Source organism: Drosophila eugracilis, unplaced genomic scaffold, assembly GCF_018153835.1.
Source record: "Drosophila eugracilis isolate 14026-0451.02 unplaced genomic scaffold, ASM1815383v1 contig_2029, whole genome shotgun sequence".
Lineage (NCBI taxonomy): Eukaryota > Metazoa > Arthropoda > Insecta > Diptera > Drosophilidae > Drosophila > Drosophila eugracilis.
This window is the reverse complement of record NW_024572899.1, coordinates 200,228-216,431: the sequence shown is the minus strand read 5'-3', so window position 1 is coordinate 216,431 and position 16,204 is coordinate 200,228. Positions and strand designations below refer to the sequence as shown.

Here is a 16,204-nt window from a genome sequence, read left to right as displayed (position 1 = left end):
TCTATCCTCTCTGAGTTCTTTGAAGATTGAATTCTGTGCTGTATCCAAAAAGTGTTGTAGTTTGGCTTGTTCCCTATTAATGTGTTCTGTAATGTTGTTGAACCTAATAATAACTTGTTTATCGAAGTTTACTTGTTTTTCTTGATCATTCTTCAAGGCATGGGATGTTTCTTTTAGGGTTTTTATCTCGGCAAGAATGTTCTGGCCATCATTGTCATCTAAATTTCCTGATATTGATTTGAAAATGGTTCCTAGGCCATTTATCAAACCTCTTTTACTCCTTACGTGTGGAAGTAAGGTGTCTATTCTGTCTTCTAATTGTTGTAGTTTCCCTTGAATAATTTCTTCCGAAATTCTAAATGTTGTATCTAGTGTAAGGGCTTTTAATGTGTTTCTTATTTTGAGAACGCACTCCTTGAAGTCTTGGATGTCTACGACATGGGTCAGAATTTTATGATTTTGTGTCATGTGAGCGTTTCCCAGATGAATGAGTGCGAGAGGTGAGGATCCGTTGAGTCTTTCCAAAGAGAAAGACTGTGCGGTGGAATGGGTTGTTCTGGAATGAAGCGGGTTTACTGGGTGTTATTGTTTTTCCTGATTGTTTTTCTTATTTTCTGTTTGTGTAATTTTTGTTGTCTGGTTGTTATTAGTGTAACCAGCTCTGACTTTGTGTAACGAAAATCTAGGTGTTAGTTTGTTTCTCCTATTTTCTTTTCTGAATACCACATCGTCGCTTTCGACCTGAACTGGTGGTTCCCTTTCTTGATTTAACTTGGTCAATCTTTGTTCTGTTTTGTTACTTAATTGGTTCTGGATTTGAGGGTATAGTTCCCTTCTAAATTCGTTAAGTTTTGTTAAGTAATCATGGTGGTTGTCGAACTTCACTGTTTTTTCAAATATGTGAGTTCTACCATGGAAAAGTTCGAATGGTGTATGGGCGGTACTGGAATGTATCGCATTGTTATATGTTGTCAATACTTCCGCGAATATTTCTGCGTGGTCTCATTGCAGTTGGAGTTCTTTTCTGCGGTTGACAATTATTCTATACAGTTCCGTGAACGTTGAATGGAGTCTTTCAACAGGTGCGTTTCCCGTTGATTGTTGAAACGAAGTCATATGAATGGTTATGTTGTACTGTGCCAGAAAATCGTTGCATAAGTTCCCTGAGAATTCCGCGCCTTGGTCAAAGACCAATTTTTTGGGTAAGCCAAAGGTACTGAAGAAATGTGAAAGTGCTGCGATAACCTTAATTGAGTTACTATTAGTTAATGGGTATGCTTGCGCAAACTTCGAAAATTTGTCGATGATGGTTAAATTATTCGTGTTATTGATTGTGTAGATGTCAATATGGACAACATCTAAAGGCCCTGATGGTGCAGGTGGGGCCTGCATGAAAGGTCTATGAGGTTGTCTATCATATTTAAGTGTTAGACAAATGTCACAGTCGTTGATTATTTGTGTAATAATTGCTTTCATACGCGGAAAATATACGTCCCTTTTGAGATGACTAAAGGTTTCATCGATTCCTCTATGGTTGCTATTAAGATGGTATAATTGAATTTTGCTCTTTTGTTCTTCTGTACTGGAAAGGTCGATTAAAAGTGATGTGCAACGACAGATGTTATATAAGTTATTCCCTGTATAATAATTGTTGAACGCCTCTTCAATTATAAGAAAGACGTTATCCGGTGCCGAAATGGCATGTGTTTTGTTTGGTTTGAGAATAGTCTGAAGTATATTAGTGATTGAGTCAAACGTATATTCAGGTTCCGAGAAGGTTCGTCTTATTTTCTGGGGAAATGGTGTTATTATTTGTACTGGGATTGATGGCCCGATTTGGAAAACTATTTGGATATTAAAATAATTTAGTGGTTTTTGGACAACTGTTATTCTCGGTGGGTCTTCGTTTACATTTAAATTTGGTTCTATTCTGCTAAGTGCATCAGCAACAACATTTTGGGAGCCCTTTTTATAAACTACTTCGTAGTCATAAGCGGCCAGAGTGGTTTTCCACCGAAGTAATTTTGGGTTTTGACCCTTTAAATTTTCTAGCCAGACTAATGGTTTATGGTCTGTTACTATTTTGAATCTGCGGCCAAAAAGGTAAGGTCTAAAGTGCCCTACGGACCAAACAATCGCTAGCATTTCTTTTTCTATTGTTGAATATCTAACTTCTGTGTCCGAGAGAGTTCGGCTGGCGAATGAGATAGGTCTATCATTTGTGTCTGGTCCCTGAGATAGTACCGCACCTATGGCATAATTACTCGCGTCTGTGGTCAATGTAAATGGTTTAGTAAAATCCGGGTAAGCCAGTATCGGGTCGTTACACAAGAGGTTCTTTGAATAAGCTACTGCTTCTTTAAACTCGTCGTCAATCACTATTGATTTCTTGCCCTTCAGTTGTCTAGTTATTGGTTTGGTTATTCCCGCGAAGTCCCTTATGAACTTCCTGTAATAACCTAATAAGCCTAGGAACGATTTAATTTCCCTAGTGGTTTTAGGGCAAGGAAAATCTTTTATCGCTTGGATTTTGTCTGGGTTAGGCTTAACTCCTTCCTGTGTAACAATGTGTCCCAAGAAATCAATTTCTTTCCTAAGGAAATTGCATTTAGATGGTTGTATTTTTAGATTTGCGTTTTGTAATCTGGTGAAAACTGATTTAATGTCTGTAATATGGCTTTGTAGGGAGGGGGAAAATATTATGATATCGTCGAGATAAACCAGGCAAACTTTCCCTACTAAATCGCCTAGGACGTTGTCCATAACGCGTTGGAACGTCGCAGGTGCGTTCTTGAGGCCGAAGGGCATCCTCGTAAACTCGTAATGTCCGTTTTCGACTGTAAATGCTGTTTTGTTTGCATCACGTGGATTCATTTCTATCTGGTGAAAACCGCTTGCCAAATCAATGGTTGTGAAATATTTGGTTTTCCCTATACTGTCCAATATGTCTGCTATATTAGGGATTGGATATCTATCTGAAATAGTTTTTTCGTTTAGTTTACGGAAATCTATAACTAGACGCCACTTTTTCTGACCTGATGCATCGGATTTCTTGGGGACGACCCATACAGGTGCGCTCCAAGGGGAATGACTGTTTCTAATAATATTCTGTTGAAGCATCTTTGAAATTTGTTTCCGAACTTCCTCTTTATGAATAAATGGGTATCTATAGGATTTGGTGTGGATAGGTACATCGTCTACCGTTGGGATCGAGTGTTTAACGACGTTAGAAAATGTTAGTTGGTTATCTTCGTTATAGAAAAGTTTTTTGAACTGTTTGCAAAGTTTAATTAGGTTTTGTTTTTCTTCATTGTTCAAGTGCTCTGTTTGAATATCTAATTCTGACTGTGTGTCTGTGGGGTTCGGGCCTTCGCCAGCGAACATGCAGTATAAGTATTCGTAATCTTGTACAGGGGCTGATTCTGCCTGCAATGGTTCCTCTAAATATAATGTCTGGTCGTAGTCTGACATGTTGCATACTTCAAAGTGTGCAAAGCCTGCAACTGCGGTATAAAGACCACCTGTGATTGTTAAATCGTTGTTTAAGGTTGTATTCTCGAATAAAAAATCTCCCTCCATTAAATTCACAGGGAGTGGTAATCTAACCTTAGTGTTTAGTGGTATAGTATGCGTTGTGTCTACCGGGTTTGTGCTCGTTAAAATTGGTAGGGAAAACCTCGTCGTTTCTAGGATAGAATCTGCTATGTTTATTTTTGCATCTAGGCTACTTAAGAAATCCATGCCCAAGAGACCATTAAAATGAGGGTGGAAGTCAAACAAAAAGAATTTTGTTTTCTTCGTTGTGTCAAATTGCTCGAAAATAATTGAGTCTGTATATTCTTGGATTTGGAACTTGTTGAGAACGGTTTGGATGTTGCTATGACTGTTTAATTTCTGAATATGGTCTTTTGTAATCAATGTTGGTTTTATAAAAGAGTACGTGGACCCGGTGTCTATAAGAAATTTATGTGGGTTTGTTGAAATGGATTTTGAGGATAAAATAACGTAAGGTAAAGATTTCCCATGGGATTTTTTGTTTAAGAAGCCGACTGGTTGTCCGAGGCTTCTTGTAAAAAATTTGCGCCATCATTGATGTTGCATGAGGCAGAAGGAGTATTGTTGTTTTGTTGGGAGAAAGAATTTGATCCCGAATTGTTTCGGAAAGGGTTCTGAGTTCTGGAAGAATGATTCTCCTGTCGATTTTGAGGCTGTTGACGAGTGTCGTTTCTCCTAGTGCTGTTGCTACCCGATTGTCTCTGATTTTGTTGGTGACGTTGATACGGGCGGTTCCGATCAACCGAATTTTCGCGATTGCGGTAATTTTGTTGATCATTTGAATTTTCGCGACGGCGATTATTTTGTTGACCATCAGAGTTCTGGTAATAAAAGTTCTGTTCTATTTGTGCGATTTCGTAGGCTTTTTCTATAGATTCTGGATTTCGGGACCTGATAATTGTTTTAAGTGGGCCGTTTAATCCCACAACAAATGCATTGAGGCAAATGTCGGAGTATAGGGCGTGTTTTGCAGCTAAGTTTTGGGCATCGCGATCTGAATCATTGGTCAATGACACCAGTTGACTTCTCAACTTTGCTATTGCGAAAAAGAGTTTATTTATGGAAAGTCCGCTTGGTAAAGTTTGAATTTCGCGAATCAATATAGCCTCCGTCTTCTTGCTAGTGTAGAGTCGTTTAAGATTTGCTTTGATTTCATCCCAGATAAGCGGTGTACCGCAAAGGTCCAATGCTTCATGTGCCTTGCCTTTTACTCTATTACGAATTGCCCTGAGAATCATTTGGCCGTACGGGGTCTGATCTACGGACCGAATGAGCATAAGTAATTCCTCAACACTGTCAATAAAAGTTTCTAGATTGTCGGAGGGACCCTCGTAAGTTGGCAAGTGTTGTACAATAGTCATAGTGTTGTTGTTGACAATAGTCATCGAGTTGCTAACTGTGGGGCTGAGGGAGCCCGATGCGTTTCCAGAGTCTAAATTATTCATGTTGGTATTAGAGGGCGGTGCTTCTTGTTCTATTTGGTTATGCTGTTCTTCCTCCTCAAGTTCTCTTATGTCTATTAGACTACCTCCACTTCTCAAGCCTAATCTGGTTCTAAGTTTACTAGCTGCGCTAACTTTCTTTAACATTTAGTTATTCTTTCTCGTTATTTATGAGATTGATTATGAATATTATTATTTTAGTGATAAATTGTAAATGTCGTAATATTAATTGTAAATATAATATCTAGTAAATTCTAGTTTTCTGTGACTTGCGTAGATTTCGTAAAAATTTTAATTGTTGTGTGTTGTTCCAGTGGTATCTTCTCCCCGTGTCGTGTTTAGTGTTGACTGTAATATATGTATATATATGGGATTAGTGAATTGTTTTAATAAAGTAATTACATGACTATAGGTGAGTGAACTTATGGCGACTACAAGAGAGAACAATATTTTGGTAAAATAAAATACGGCGTAATTATTTGAACTGGATTTTTGCTGCATAGTGTATAATTGGTGTGTTCGTTTTATTAAATTCTTTTATTTGCGCTTGAATTGCTGTCTCAACGGTTTTGCTCGTTATGTCTTTGTGTGGCTTCATTGTGGCTGTTTTTTTTTATGATGTGTGGGGTCAAAATAAGTGTCGTTTGGATCTCTGTTTTTCTTAGATCTGTGGTCCCGGTGCCTTATCAACGTTTGATGTGCACATATACGGCCACAGATTTTTATTATGCATTCTATTATTTGACAAAAATTTTGTGAATATTTTGATTTCGTGATCCCGGTGCCTTATCAGCGTTTGATGTGCACATATTCGGTCACGGTTTTTTTTTATTATGCATTTTTATTTTAACAATTTTAGGTGAATTAATTACGTGATCCCGGTGCCTTATCAGAGTTTGATGTGCACATATTCGGTCACGATTTTCTTATTAAGCATTTTTTATTTCAACAATTTTAGGTGAATATTTTAATTGCGTGGTCCCGGTGCCTTATCAGAGTTTGATGTGCACATATACGGCCACGAATTATATTATTATTATTATTATTATTTGCATTCTGCCACATTTTGAACACTCACACTTATTCACTTGCACGAATTTAATTGTTAATTGCAATTTATTTTGTTTTTCGCATTTTCTTGTTCTCTTTTGTTTTTTCTGCCATTAGTACACTTACCTGTCTTACAGAAATAGTATGATCAGGAGTTGGAGCATCTCTATCTCCAGGTTCAAGACAAATTCTTTTTTTTGTCGGTGAGATATTTTGATAATACTCTGTACGTTGGAACTTTTTTCTCGTATGTAAATTGGCGGGGACTTAGTCTTCCTTTTTTCGACTTCAGTAGATTCGGCATCATCCTCATAGTCTGCCAAGATTTTAAAACGGTTTGAGTTAGAGGGCGTTGCATTGCAGCTATGTTAGCATTGCCACGGGTTATTTTGCGTTGCGAGTTTAGGGGGCTTAGCTTCCTTTTTATTTGGATGTAGCGATCCATACCAGTCTGCACAGCCGGCTTAATATTTTCTTTGTTTTTGTTCTCTTTTTCGGGCAGCGCAGCGGCAGAAGTATTAATGTTTGCGCTGCTAGCTGATGACGTCGTTAATCGCGCTGTCGTTACAGTTGCGGTTGTTGTTGTTGTTATGGTTGACGTTGTCAAAGAAATTGCGGTGCTAGTTGCTGCGCTCTTTGTCTGCAGAGACATCCATGGTAGCGAGGGGGAGCAAGAACGCGCTCTCTCGCTCTCTACTTTTAAGAATTCGGTCAAGTTTGGGGTAATTGACCGTGTTTGGGAAGAGCTTGCATTATCCACGATGTGAAAATCATGCTGGATTATGTACTTAGTGGTCTGTATTTTAATAGAAGTCAACCCTTTTGATTTGGTAATTTCTTGACTTATTCCTTTTATATATATAATGTAGTTTTCTTTTATGTCTTGAAAAACATCAGAATTTTCCTTAACTATTGGAATGTCTGCGCCTTTGTCTACTAAAAAGGCAAGTTATTTTCCTGTAGCCACATGAATGAATGTAACAAATATATTTTGACTGAGATTAATGGTGTGAACCGTTGCATTTTTCACTGTTTAGTAGTTGAAGGGCTTTGTTTGTTTCCCGATGTGTTTTGGGCTACTCTGACATTATTGGTGTTACTATTATTGTTTCTGTTTTGATTTCTACGGCCTCTTGAGTTTCCTCTATATTGGCCACGTCCATTATTTTCATTGGTACTATTGTCGTAGTTGTAATTGTTGTTACGACCCCGAAAGTTACCACTTTTATTTCCATAATTTCCACGTCCGCGGTTTCCGCGGTTGTGGATAATTTTTGAAATATAGGACTGTGTTTTGCTGTCCAGTTGCTTCTGTGCAACTGTTTACAAATTTGGACACGGCCTCATTCATTGTAGAGAAACTACCAGCTTGCATGGTAAGGTTTACCTTCTTATTTGTGCAGTTCTTAGCCATTGCTTTTACTGCTTTCTGGGTGGAATAACTTCTGGCTAACTCTAAAGTTAACCCGTCAGTTATATATGCATTTTCCAATGTTTTCGTCATTTGCTCAATCTCTGTTATATATTAATTGACAGTTTTATTGCGCTGCTGTAAATTCATCAGTTTTGCTGATAATACTGCTACACTTTCGCCTTTGACATTGTTCAGCAGTCTGGGAAGGACTTCAGCTATTGTAGTCGCATTCCCGACTAAATTTCTGGCAACACCCTTTAGCTTTGTCTTTATCATCGACACAGCTAATTGTTCGTGTTCGCTTTTTATTGAGTCTACAATGTTTAATGCATCAAGAAAACTTGTTAAGTTTTCGGCTTTACCATCGAAATCTGGTATAAGTTTTGATGTCGTATTGAAGAACATAATATTGGATTGGGCCATTGTTATGTTTGTATTTACTTTACTCTCTATTATTCTGGAACAATCAGAATCTATTGAATTTTCTAGATCTCTTATTAAAAGAACGGGGATGGTAAGATTATTTGAATCTTGCTCTTCTATTTTTGGACTTGTTCCAGCAAGTTCCACAGATTCTTCTTGGTCACTGTTAATTTTTCCTGTTATCTCTGTTCTTAGTGTGAGGGTCGTATTAAGTATATTGGGTACTGTTATATCTAAATCAAATTTTTGTTTGATTAGTATTAAATTGTATCTCAATCTGATCAAAAGTTTTGATACTCAAGACTAGTGTACCTGATTTAATTTTTGTCTTTGGCCATGTATAAGTATACGTTCTTCATTAAAACCGTTTACTAATATTTCTATATGCTTATTAATGGTATTACTTTGAATAGGCCTATTTTGAGTAAGAGATTTGTACGATCTATCAAAATCAGTTTTTATTTTATTTAGTTCCCCATTTATTTGGTTCCATTCCATATTTTTCTCAAATGTTTTTTTTCTTTGGCATTTTCAAATTTTTTTTTATATATGTCGTAGTGCGATTCCCAGTTAATGTAGCATTCTGGTAATTTGGGAATTCGGGGAATTCCCTGCTTCTGCTTCACTCGTTGATGTTGAGCAAATGCACGGCAGCAGGGGCAGAGACGCTCTGCTGCTGAGTGAGGTCCGATGGTAAGATACCAAGAGTCTTGAGTAAGACAGAGATGGCTGCATACGCTCAACTTGAGTGAGTTTATGTCGTGAGCACTTATGCTGAGTTAGTTGAACTTGGGTATTCGAACCGATCGGAACTCACTGTGTAACTGCAAGAATCTATAACAGTGTCAGCATGAATAACATACCCTTGCCGCCGACCGACATACCCCCGCCCCCGACATCAGAAGTGGGATCTGCTTTGCCTACTGCTCATGCCACCGATCCGTATTTGTCAGCGTTGGAGCTACAAAACCGCAACCTACTGGAAATCATCAAAAACATGCAGACACCAAGGGCACCGCCAGCCGATGGAAAAGCATCATATGTGACTCTTCCAAAATTCTATCCTGACATCGCTGGAGCGGATGCTTCCTCTTGGTGTTCAACAGTTGATCTAATTTTGGCGGATAACGTGCTCGAGGGTAGCAACCTGGTGATCGCCCTAAGCAAGGCACTAGAAGGCTGCGCATCACAGTGGCTTTCCCAAATTTGTTTTGCCGGCATCACTTGGGAGCAGTTCAAGGAGCTGTTTATACAACGCTTTGTTGGAAGTGAGACTCCTGCCGCCATGCTATTAAATGTTCTGAATGGTCGACCAAAGCCGGAGGAGGGCTTCGCCGAATACGGCAGCCGTATTGTGACGCTACTTATGTCAAAATGGAAAACCAAGAACTTGCAGAAGATTGCGGTACCAGTACCGTTAGCTCACATGGCTCAAATTGATAATAATTTGTGGCATTGGCTGTTTACAACGAATGTGACGACTCGTAATGAGCTGCAGCAGCAGCTACAGGCTTACGCTTTCAAGAAGCGTAACAACGAGGAGGTCGGATATTCGACGGGTCCGGATAAGAAGAAAACAAGAATGCAGTCGCAGGTGAAGTACCATTTTTGTGGAAAGGTTGGCCACAAATATGCAGAATGCCGCTCTCGAATGGAGAAAGCATCAGCCCCAACAGAAAGGAGTTATAGCGTGAGCAACGCGACCGGAGTGAAGGATCGATCAAAAATTAAATGTTTTAAGTGCGGTGAAAACGGACATGTGGCTTCTGTATGCCCCAAAAATCGTACTGATGGAAGCAGCAAGAGCTACGAGAAGCGAGTTGACGTTTGTACACTGGCTCCACCAAGTGGAACAATTACGTTATCCGGTGAGTCTATTCCATATTGTTTTGATTCTGTAGCCGAATGTTCACTGGTCAAGGAGAATGTTGCAGATAAATTCACCGGAAAACGATTTCACAATATTGTAGCTTTAAATGGTTCTGAGTAAAATTAATATTGAACAATATTGTTTAGAAGTTGTATTACATGTAGTTATGGACAAGTATTTGAAGCATGACGTGTTGATTGGCCGTGAAGTTTTAAGCCTGGGCTTTGGTGTATCAATTGATGCAGATAAATTTTGCTTTTATAATACAAAAAAAGTAAATGTTCTGAGTCTAGTGAAGTATGAAGAAATCATAAATTCTGATACTAATTTAATTGATTCTGATAAGACAATATTAAACAATATGTTGAGATGTTACTCGGATAGGTTTATTGACGGAACTCCAATGACTCGTGTGACGATAGGTCAATTAGAAATTAGGCTAATAGATCTACAAAAGACCGCACCATAACAAATGGAATTGTTATGGCGGGGGTCAAAGATCGCACCATAGCAGAAGGACTTGCTGTGGTGGGGGTCAGTGATGATCGCACCATGACAGAAGGATTTGTCATGGCGGGGATCGGTAATAATAACTGCATGTCGTAGAATGGTAAATTAGCCCACTGTATAAGTGTGGCAAAGAATGGTGCAGGTGCAGAATTGTGCAGGCATCATCAGCAGACCAGAAAAAGAGATATACTCAGCTGCTGAGTAAGGTCTGTTCGTAGTGGCGTAGAAAAGGGATGGCATTATGATTTGCCAAAACTGTGAATTAGCTTAGAGTGTGCGGATAAAATAATTGAGAACCGAAGAATTCGATGGCCTAAGTGATGGCGATTCCCAGGAGGAGAACGAACTAATAGACGGCGTTAGTAAGCGTGCGTGTGTGTCCCAAGAGGGGAAAGAGCATGAAGACGGCACAAGTGAATGTGCGTCTGTGTCCCAAGAGGGGAATTGAGGACCGCACCAAAACAGCTGTCTCACAGGGATGAGAAGTGTTATGGCAGGGGTCAAGGTGATTGGGTGTAAGTGTGTACATCAAATTAAATTGAGAAACTAAGAGACAAATCTAAGTTGTGTGAAATCTGAATTATTGGAAAATTCTGATTCGAATTGAATGATATGAACAAGATCATCATAAGTTGAAAATGTATTATGTCTGTAAACAGGAGAAAATTGTGTTTCCTAGATAAAAACAAAAAAAAATTGTCAGTTGGTGTTTGTGTAAGCGGCTCTGTAAGTTTGTAAATTTTAAGAGAAAAATAATGATCAAAATAAAATACCTGAGGAAAATAGTGTTCAGAATAAAATACCTGAGAAACGAATAAATTTGACTGAGGTAACCGACAACTGGTTAATTTCGGAGCAACAGCGAGATAGTGAGATTTTAGATATATCAACTAAATTAAGAAATAATGAATTACCAGATAATTTAGATAAAACCTATGAATTACGAAAATGTATTTTGCATAGGAAAATACAGCGAAATGGCAAAACTAAATGTCTACCGGTAATTCCAAGGTCATTTAGATGGGCAATTATCAATCATGTCCACGAATCAATAATGCATTTGGGATGGGAAAAGACATTAGATAAGGTTTATAGCTATTATTGGTTTGAAAATATGTCAAAATATGTGCGTCGGTTCGTAGAGAATTGTATCACTTGTAAACTATCGAAGCCACCCGTAGGTAAAGTGCAGGCAGAGTTACATTCTATTCCCAAAATAGATATACCGTGGCACACGGTACATATTGACATAACAGGAAAATTGAGTGGTAAAAATGACTTAAAAGAATACGTTATTGTCTTAATAGACGCATTTACAAAATTTGTTTACTTTTACCACACTTTGAAAATAGATACGGAACGTTCTATTAAGGCCGTAAGATCAGTTGTTTCCTTATTTGGCTTGCCTACCCGAATTATAGCGGATCAAGGTCGTTGTTTTGCAAGTTCAGATTTTCGTGAATTTTGTTCCTCTCAAAAAATTAATTTGCATTTAATTGCCACCGGTGCGAGTAGGGCCAATGGTCAGGTCGAGCGAGTAATGAGTACACTCAAAAGTATGTTGACGGCTGTGGAAACCGGTCATAGATCGTGGCAGGATGCGTTGGCCGAGGTGCAATTGGCAATGAATTGTACGGCGAATAGAGTAACTAAGTTTAGCCCATTAGAATTGTTTATTGGTAAGGAAGCTAGACCTTTTGGCTTACTACCAATAGATGAAAAAGTTGATGACAAAATAGACAGAGAAAATCTAAGAAAACAAGCCAAACAAAATATGGAAGACGGCGCACGATATGATAAGCGCAGGTTTGATAGTAATAAGGCGAAAATTATTAAACATAGTTTAGGCGATCACGTATTGATTAAGAATGAGGAGCGTCATCAAACTAAGCTTGACCCTAAATTTAAAGGGCCGTTTGAGATTGTCAAAATACTAGATGGAGATAGATATCTGTTAAAGTCCTTAACAAGTAAGTGAACTTACAAATACTCCCATGAATTCTTAAGAGCTTTGCCGAATAATGATCTAATACGCGAAGATAGGGACGGCACGATGGAAGATGCGTCTGACAATCAAGAAAGAGAACCATAAAAAAAAAAAAGAAAGTGTTAAAGGAACTACACTAAAGATTATTGTAATGTGTTAAAGGAACTACACAAATGTTAGAAAGTGTTAAAGGAACTACACTAAAGATTATTGTAATGTGTTAAAGGAACTACACAAATGTTAAAAGTGTTAAAGGAACTACACTAAAGTTATTGTAATGTGTTAAGGGAACTACACAAATGTTAAAAAGTGTTAAAGGAACTACACTAATGTTATATTGTAAGATGTGTTACAGGAATTACATAATTGTTAAAATGTGTCAAAGGAAATGCACGAATGTTTTATTTTACAAAAGAGAATAATGTTATAAAGGAATAACTAAATTAATTAATAAGATTATGTTTAAAGAAATGTAATGAATACAGAAGATTTGATATTTATATAAGTGATTTTTATATTGAAAGCTAAACACACGAGGACGTGTGATAGGTCAGGAAGGCCGTGTCGTAGTGCGATTCCCAGTTAATGTAGCATTCTGGTAATTTGGGAATTCGGGGAATTCGGGAATTCGGGAATTCCCTGCTTCTGCTTCACTCGTTGATGTTGAGCAAATGCACGGCAGCAGGGGCAGAGACGCTCTGCTGCTGAGTGAGGTCCGATGGTAAGATACCAAGAGTCTTGAGTAAGACAGAGATGGCTGCATACGCTCAACTTGAGTGAGTTTATGTCGTGAGCACTTATGCTGAGTTAGTTGAACTTGGGTATTCGAACCGATCGGAACTCACTGTGTAACTGCAAGAATCTATAACAGTGTCAGCATGAATAACATACCCTTGCCGCCGACCGACATACCCCCGCCCCCCGACATATACATATATATTTTTATTTTAGTTTTTATTTAATTCATCTTCTTAATGTTAAAGAATGTAATTTTCAAAATAATACATAAATATTTTTTAATAACAATTATTGTTGTTTGTGTTTTTAATATATTTTAAATTTTGGCCAAGTTATTAGCTTGGCATATATTTTTTTTTAAGCATTTGTTGTACAGTTTATAAAGTTTGTAGAAACAATTAGCGCACATTTTTACAACAATAAATATTAACAATATATTTATTAATTACAGATCGATATTGTTCGGTTCTACTTTATTTATCACGTTAACAGTGGACAGTGGATGTCTTAACGTCTACTAATCCCATTTTGGGTGTACTACTTATAAAAATTTTGATGGTTTCTCTTAAATTTTGTTTTGTATTTTCAAAATTTTCATCATATTTACTTATATTATTATTCATAGAAAGTGAACTTAAATTTGCTTTCAATTAGTCAAAAAATTTTGTTCATTATTTGGTTACATGTATTTTCCTACTTAATGTTTGTGTAGCTTTACAGGCTGCACTCTAATTTGGCAGATCCTCGACTATAAGATACCCGTTACTGTTTTACACAATTTTAAAATATTAATTTTGCTAGTGGAAATTCACAAGGCGCCACCTATTGTCAGAGGAAGCATGTTAAGTAACTGATAGTGACGTCACTGCCAATGTGTGGCCTTATAATCCAAATTTCTTCATAAATATTAACAGAAATAAGTTATACAAGGTCAAACGAAGGCATTCATAATAATATTTTAGACGCGTAAGAGTGGGTGTCGCGAAATGAAAACTCGTGGCAAGTTAAAGTGGCATATCTTAAGTACGTATTCTTAAGCACAACTTTGTAGCTTTTATAGTTTCCGAGATTTTTGTATTTTTGGTTTTCCGGGTTTTGTGGGCGTTCGGGTAAGCGTGGCTAGATGGGAAAAAATTAATTTGCATTTGAAGCATCATAAAAACCTACATGCCTAATCCGAACTTTCTATCTTTTATAGTTACCGAGATATCAGGTTTTCTAGAAAATGCGAAAACCGTCTGTTGAGCCTTGTGGGCGTATAGTATTACTACTATAAGAAGCGCTGGCATCTAAAAATTATACATTCTGAAATTCAACTTTCTAAGTCTAATAGTTCCTGTGAATTCAGCGATTTTAGTTTTTTGCGATTTGTGGGCGTGGCAGGATGGTGTAATAAACTTGCGCTGCGTAGGGACCTCAAGAATCTACGTGGTTAATCTCAACCCTGTATCTCTTATAGTTCCTGAGATCTCGCAATAGTTTAATTTTTAAGTTATCATCAAGACATCCTCTTAATATTTTTTGTTGTTTTTTGTTGTATTAGCTTTGCACGTAAAGTGGGGTCTACCTCTTTGGACACGGGCACCTGATGTTGATTCCTTTAACCAAATGGTCGCTGCATAAACTACTACTACTACTTGTAAGCCTTGTCTTGCCCAGACTTAACATAATACGCAAATGGCTCGCGGAACATTAAAATTTTTAGTGAATCAATTTAATATTATGCACGCCGCAGTTTTTTCGCGGGTTGTATTCGTTAGAGTGGGCGTGGTCAGATGAAAACTCACGCCCAGGTGCAGTGGCATATCGAAAATAAGTATTCCTAAGCCAAACTTTCTTTCATTCATTTCTTTCATATTTGGTTTTCAGCGATTTTTCGGCGTTAGAGTATTACGCCTTGGGGCGTCATTAGCTTAATCCCAACTTTTTATCACTTATATTTAACGAGATATCAGCCTTTCAACAAAATGTGAAGATCGCCTTTCCAGATTGGGAGGCGTAAGAGAGGGTGTGGCCGGATAGTGGTTTCACCTTAAGATGCGCTGGCATCTCAAAATTATACATACTTTATCTCAACTTTCTATCTCTATTAGTTACTGAGATTTTAGCGATTTCAGTTTTTCGTGATTTATGGGCATTAGAGTGGGCGTGGCAGGACGCTGAAATAAGAAGAAGAATCTGTCTGTGTTAAGTTTACTGCTTGTCCCAGTGTGCTGGAAGCTGGGAGCTGGAAGCTGGGACTACGCATGGGATCGCGAGAACGAAAGCGGGAAGAGGGCAACGTGCTCGTCGGATCTAATGCGGGACGCCATTTACATATGTGATATATAATTAAATGCTTGAATATTCGTAAGTTCAAAAAAAAATTATTTTATTTTTATTAAACCGAATTATTACAATATTCTTTGATTGAGAACACCGACTCGAACAATCTCGTGTCTTGAACTGAACTTCACTGGGTGTTGAGTTTTACAGTAGTTTTTAGATTTATAAACTTTACTTTTGTGTACCGATTATAATTATGCTTAAACGCGTACCGATGATAACTGATTTCGAGCGTTAAATGTCTTAAACTGATTTTATCTTAAGTCTTAATTTTTTATGAAGCCTTGGTTTTGCGCTTTTACAATTATTATGTTCTCTGAGAGAACTTTCTTATATCTAAGCTTTATTCTCTTGTATTCAAGTTCGATACTCTTGAATGCAAGATTTCTCTTTTCAGTTGTCAGTAACAGGACTCCTACTCTCTTGTTTTTCAGTCGCAGTGTGGGACAGATAAGTCTGCGATCTGTCTGTGTTTATAAAGGTCTGGGTATTTTCCATGGTCGATTAAGTTTACATAATGGTATCTATATTTTGCTTATGACTAAAGTGGAGGTGTGTGGAACTTGAATTTTGTAAATTTATCTGTTAGTGTTTTGCATTGCCTGGAAACCGCTCTTACAATGAGTCTTTGTTAGTCAAATATAAAGGGACACAATTGTTCATGGTGGCCCATGAGGGGAACCTGCAATCGTAAACATAATCGAAAATTCTTAATTCTGTGTAAATTAGCGCCGTTAGATTAGCACTACAACAGATAACTGCTGGAAGCATATACTTTTCAAAAATAATATTTAAAAAAATATTAAAAACAAGAGGAAAAGCTATAGTCGAGTGCCGCGACTAAAAGATACCCGTTACTGTTTAATACAATTTTAAAATATAAATTTTGC

The 16,204-nt window shown here is 37.6% G+C and overlaps 1 protein-coding gene across 2 annotated transcripts in view; it reads left to right on the top strand.

Moving 5' to 3' along the window:
* Positions 1–16,204, top strand: part of LOC108118347 (poly [ADP-ribose] polymerase-like) — a 172,339-nt gene that overhangs the window by 58,807 nt on the left and 97,328 nt on the right. The window lies entirely within an intron of this gene.